The sequence below is a fragment of the Epargyreus clarus genome, unplaced genomic scaffold (genome assembly GCF_041222505.1).
Source record: "Epargyreus clarus isolate Ecla_fem2 unplaced genomic scaffold, WU_Ecla_fem_2.2 ptg000009l, whole genome shotgun sequence".
In the NCBI taxonomy this organism is placed as follows: domain Eukaryota; kingdom Metazoa; phylum Arthropoda; class Insecta; order Lepidoptera; family Hesperiidae; genus Epargyreus; species Epargyreus clarus.
In genome coordinates, this window is record NW_027332217.1 from 5,965,882 (window position 1) to 5,972,784 (window position 6,903).

The window sequence follows — 6,903 nt, forward strand, 5'->3', positions numbered from 1 at the left end:
TACTCCTTATTATAATTGTTAATTGTTACGCGACCTCAAAATGTACAGTTTTAGTGACACTAACAAATATATGTATGGAATGGAACTCTTATAAGGTTCCGTACGCAAAGAATAAAAACGTGCCCCAAAACCGTCTGTCTGCAGATCACTACAGCCTGTAAATTTGTAAGTATCTTTTTGGCCCACAATTTTAAAAATCTGCTCGTACGGCATATGTTTAATAACAATATGTTGCTGTGCTCTATTTTGAAGAAATAAGGCAAATGCTGACACGTGGTTTCAGACGTTAGAACGGTTACTAATAAGTAATAACTTAAACTAAATTAGAGAGTAGATATAAGAGTCCTATGGTGAAAAGTTATTTTTTACCGAAGTGCCGTAAATGCTGTCATGTGGACATCGGCGTACGCATCAGATGATGTGGCGAGCTTTATGCTCGTTGGTGGAGCCTGACGCTTAAAGGACTCCGGTTGCGTTCCTTTAAAGATCCCGGAGTCCTCATCGCAGCGTCGAGGACGGTCACCGGGGGGGTTTTAATGCGGTAAGAATGTCACATAACCCCGTGTCGCTCTCACGGCACTGGGTACCTTTTGAAGGTTCCCCCTCGTCAACAAAAAAAGCGCCGTAAATCAAGCATTCGGAAAATAGACACGTAAAGTTGTCTAGTCGCAAGATGTTAGCACACTGCAACGTGGGATTTAAAACTTTTGTGTTGTTTGTACACTTACTCGACAAAGATAACTCTGGGGAACACCAAGTTCTAGCTGTTCGGGAATAGTCAACAATAGCGGTTTACGGGATTTTTATTTTGTGCCATTAAGGTAAGTCCGCGGTATAACACAGTAGGTATATGAATATTAAGTACCTAACTTTCTATATTAGCAATGATCTTGATTGCAATAGTTGCAATTAATATTTTTCTCATAGAAAACATAATTATTCAAGGTAGACATAAGGTTAATCAAGGTAGGCTTAGTTATAGTCAAGGTAAACAAGCTGTGATAATATTTATGACCCAAAGATCTTAAAAAATCCGCATCGTTTAACGTGAATTATGGCTTCATATTTATAATTGTGATAAGAAACCCGGTTACCAGCTTTGGAATAATAATATGTTAAAGATGACATTACCGTAGCCAAATAACGAAAAAATCTACCACATTTAGTTACGTGGTTCGTCTATTTAATAAAAATAATATTCTTACACCCATTCAGTATTACCACAGGTATTCTCCGACACATTCGCACATTCGTTGGAAAATATAGGAATTTAATGTCGGGGAGTACTCCCGTGAATGTGTTATGAGAGATAATGACGTCAAACGTCGTGCTGCGGAAAAGATGAATTTATGCGTTGAAAATGAGGTGTAAAACATCGGGGCTCGTTCAATAGGAGTTCGCAAATGATGATTGCGATGCAATAGAAAATGTTGTGAGGTAGTTTTTAACGTTTAAAAAATAAACGGTTTCTTTACTCTTTAGAATTTCTTGTATTGTGAGTGCTATGTACACATAAGATGTTTGTTGTTCTTGGAATACAAGTAGAGAACGTGATAGCAAGCTTGTGATTCTAAGCTGCCGCTGCCAACCATGATCATTTATAATCTACCTCAAATACGATTCCTACTTGAAGTTATTCCTATCCTACTTGAAGTTGGTCACACCCTTGAGGATAAATTCGGAATACCTCATCTACTATAGAAGGTAGGTAGGTAGGAAGGTGGTAGAACCCTTTGTGGTTCGACTCCGGCGGCACCACCGCCACACCTATTTCTACCTAATAACAGCAGTGTTAGGCGCTGCTGTGTTCCGGTTTGAAGGGTGTGATAAGGAAGACAGACTTTTCCCAGGCGTTCCAGCTTAGTCCTCAGGGGTAGCGGCGCATCTGTGGCCGACCTCAGGTAGGAATACCTAATCCAATCAATCTGGGGTTGATTACAGATGTCCATGGGCGGTAGTAGCCACTTACCATCAGGTGGACTGCATGCTCGTCTGCTACTCTTATATTATAAAAAAAAAAAAAAAACTATAACCGTCTTTCCTCATTATCACATCTTCAAACCTGAACGAAGTATAGAAATAGGCGTGACAGAAGTTTCTCTCAGGATAAACCATGAAATTATCGCAAGACATTCCCGATCGTACTTATATCAGGCAATACACATCTTAATTCATCACTTTCATATTTCCTCACAATCATAGCTTTGTCCAATCTTACTCATGTATTGATAATTCATTACGTTAACAAGACATTATATCCGAACATTCTACCAATCGCCGTAATGTGTCAAATAAATGCGACAGGAAAAATAGGATGTCACAAATAATAGCGACGGATCTTGTCAAGACGACAAAAACCTGAGAAGGGCGTGACTGGCTCCTAGTCTAACCGAGACAAATGATCGGGATTCTAACTAATAAGGCAAGTTGCGATTGTCCTCCGTATTCTAGAAGCAATAGAGAGTAATTTTCTGTGGCATACACAACAGGATACATTGTTTAGAAGTCCAATCTGTCGTAAAAGATGGTTCCAGACGTATATGAAGTAATTGTTGGAATCGAAAAGTGATAGCATCGACAAGGAAACATTGCTTAATTTTGTGTTTCAGATAGTTATTCCCGTCACTACTGGTCGTTATTAATAATCAGTCTATCCATTGTTTTGGCTACCAAAGATCGATATTTGAGAACTTCTTCATACTAGATATTATCAAATTTCAATTCTTTTGATAGGCAAAAATTCGACACATTATTAATTGTTAACTAAACCCCATGAAATCTCCCAAATAAATTTCATGGGTTTTAGTTTATTTCCGTGGAACAATAATTGTTTTTACAAAAATTAATGTACACTAAAGTACTCCTTATAACATCATCTAACTGCTAGTATAATTCTCGTCAAAATCGGCCAAGTCGTTTCGAAGATACGCCGTAACAAACAGACATACATACAAACTTTTTTTTTGCTATAGACACCGTTATTTCTATGCATTTAGCATAGATTAGTAAAGATACTTCGCCGCCTTGAAATTGAATGAAGCCACAAATGGCTTATTATAGTAAGTTCTTTTTTTGAATTCTTGTGAAATAAAAACATTTTTAGAGAAAAATTACGAATAAATTACTAATACTGCGTAATTTACATAATTAATAAATAATTTATAATAATAATTTCAAATAATTTAGGGACATTTTAGTACGGAGACGTGGCAAAACTTTTTACGCAACTATTTCAATTCTCAAAACTGGGTACATTTTCTTGTTAGGAGTGAGTAATCTTTACTAATCTATGGCATTTAGTAAAAAACTGTTATTTGGACATTACAAGCAGACACTTAAAGGGTATTTATTTGACACATAAGGATAGCGTTCGCACATATTGCTAACGGTCGTTAACATTTACGCTGTCCCGATTGTCCTCTTAAGACCGTCGTTAAGCCAATTACACTCACCCTAATAAGTTACGCAAGTAGCGTTAAGGCGTTGTGTATAGTGTACGGTATTTGTGTCAAAAGTCATTTTGGAAGCTTATGGTATTGGATTAAGTGTACCTAGTCTGCCACTCGTAATTGTTAACAACTAAAGAGATTAAATATATCTTCCTGATATATTTGAATGTCGTTAACAACATTGTATGAAGGGTAAGACCACTAAAGGATGCGCATATTTGTGAAGTTTTATTTTTGGAAAATTTAACCTTGTTAAATACACTTTTTACCCGACTGCCAAGGAAGGGTTATGTTTTTCGCGCGTATCTTGTATGTTTGTCTTTCTTTATTTGATCCGATCTAACAAACGGCTGGATGAATTTCAACAGTTAAAGTGTCACTATATTTGTCTCAATGACCCGAGTGTCCTTAGATAGGTGTTAGTAAAAAAAAATCAAAATTGGCGGATTTTTGGCGCGAAATAGTAACACATTTAAAAAAAAAGTTAACCGAACCTATCGAGTAGGGTATCAAATGAAAGGAAATTAAACGGAGATTATAAAAACATATTTGTATATATATAAAACAGTAAGGTGATTGACTGACTGACTAACTAAATGACTTTTTCATTTTTCAGAAATCAAAGTACAGCCTAAACCAAGGACCTTACAGTTCTGAAATTTTGCACACAGGTTCTCTATATAGCTTGAATAAGTACTAAGAAAGGCCTTTTGGAAATTCTACCCTTAAGAGAGTAAAATAGGGGAAAACAGTTTTTTTGAAATCCTTTAATTTTGAAGCAACTACTATAAAATTTTGTATTTGGCTTTCTGGATAGGAACAAGGACGCACTTATTTATCCCCCTCCGAAAAATCAACCCCGTAGAGGGTAAAATAAGGGTTATAAATTAATTTGAACAATCGTCAATTTTGAAGCAAACTCTATGAAATTTTGTATCAGGCTTGTTGGATAAAAATAATGAAATCTCTAACATTATTATTAGTCATTATTTTACCTCTAACGAGGTAAAATAATGACCGAAACTTTGATTTACTGAAATTATATATTTTATAGACCGTAAATAGTGATTTTTTTCGCAAAATAGTAACACGTTTTAAAAAAGTTAACCAAACCTATCGAGTAGGGTGTCAAAATAAAGGAAATTAAGAGGAGATTACACATACATTATATAATATATCTTATATATAAAATTCTCGTGTTAGTTACCGTACTCCTCCGAAACGGCTTCACCGATTTTCACCAATTTTTATATACATATTCAGTAGATCTGAGAATCGGCCACTATCTATTTTTTTTTACACCTAAGTGATAAGGGTTGTTCATCCTTAACATTTTTTTATTTATATGGCAACACAACGTTTGCCGGGTCAGCTAGTACATATATACTACGAGTATACACATCGAGATGACTGTCTGACTAAATGAGTGAGTTGCTGTGCCAGAGATCAACGCAAAGGGAAACCGCTGAACTTAAGCGTGCTGGAATTTTACACATAGGTTCTTTATTAGCGTAAATGAACACTACGAGGATAAAATAGGATAATATTGTTTGAACATCTTTTGTTTTTGAAGCAGACACCTACTATAAAACTTTGTATTTGGCTTTCTGGATAAAAATAATGAAATGCCTATTTCATTGCTTTTGGTATTTTGCTTTTTTACTTCAGCCTTTTTGGTGCAGTCGGGTTTTTGATTTTTTAAATTAATTACTTGTTTATGAATCTAAAATTTAAAGGCAAAACATAAGTAATATTAAGAAATATAGAAAAGTCGTACACTTAGACCATGGTCTAAGTGTACGACTCTCTCTCATGTCTCGTGCGCACTTTCAGGGCCTGCGCCCACCCCCGGTGCGGCATTTCAGAAGATTTTTAAGCATCAAATAGAATTATGTATTAGCGTGCGCGGGCCCTTACATTGATTTGCAGCAAAGAGTCAATCGAATACTCCACATTTGTACCTCCTTGCCTATAACTCATCAATCCAATACACTTATTAACTTTACGCTAGTACACTGGATCAAATCTATAATTATTTTTTGACCTGTAGAACCTGTATTCAACAACTGTGGAAAATTTTAATAGAACAGTAATAATAGTTTGATATTATTATTGACGTTTTATATTTCACAATTCTTGAACAATTATTCTTATTTCCTTATGATTTCTGTTTTTTTGAGCCATATATTTTTTCTTTTTATAATATTCAAGTAGCAAACGGGCATTTAGTCCATTCTTTGATCAATCTCAGATAAGATTAGGGTGCATACTTTTACCAAATACCTGTTAAGTCTCTACTTTATATAATTTGAAAAATAAAATATTATGTTTCCAATATACGAGTACATCATAAAGAAAAGCTGCAAATTAGTGTACCGTAAGTGTAACTTTTTTGTGAGAACTGGAACATAATTTTTACACACAAACAAACTGATTGCTGTATATTGATCCTCATTTTAATTGCCGGCTCACTCTTGGCAGATTTTATTTAATCAAATTATTTTGCAACTGCGAAGTTTGCGAATGCTATAAATATTCATATTTTACCATTAACGTATATATTAATGTCACTCAAATATTACAGTTAGGTACTCGTACTCGTATTGAGTGGTTGACCGCGACGTTGATCGGTCAAATGTTTATGAATGGAATTTTTCAAGTTGTTTATTTATATCTATTATAAATTTTATTAGCATAAACAAGGCTAATTTGAATTCTATTTTTTACCATTAACAAGCCCGTGTTAAGCAACTATTTAGAAACTTGGCTTCCCTATTGAGGTATCCGAGGTTTGAACCCCAGACAAGCATCTCTGAATTTTCAGTATTAAAAACAATTGAAACAATTGAAGGTGGTAGAACCATTTGTGGTTCGACTCCGGCGGCACCACCGCCACACCTATTTCTACCTAATAACAGCAGTGTTAGGCGCTGCTGTGTTACGTTTTGAAGGGTGTGGTAAGGGAGACATACTTTTCCGAGGCGTTCCAGCTTAGTTCTCTGGGGTAGCGGCGCATCTGTGGCTGACATCAGGTAGGAATATTTAATCCTATCTGGCGTTGATTACAGATGTCCATGGGCGGCGGTAGCCACTTACCATCAGGTGGACAGCATGCTCGTCTGCTACTCCAATATAATGTAAAAAAATAACATGTATTTAAAAGATACCGCGGTTTTTTTCAATAAGCAGCGATAATGCCTACATGATCGTGAATTCTTTAGAAAAAGTACTTAGTGTGTATGAAGTCTACTAATGCGTACTTGGCCAGTCCGACAGTACAGTCTATCGGGCTGGCCAAGTACCGATATACATAGCATATACATATAGCCCCTTCACAATGAAAGAAGATGCCCAGTAGTTTTTATTGGTTGACGATGACTACGACTGCTATAACTGTTATTTCATAAGACTAATATCGTTATTTATTATTATTATTCAAAAAAATTACACACTT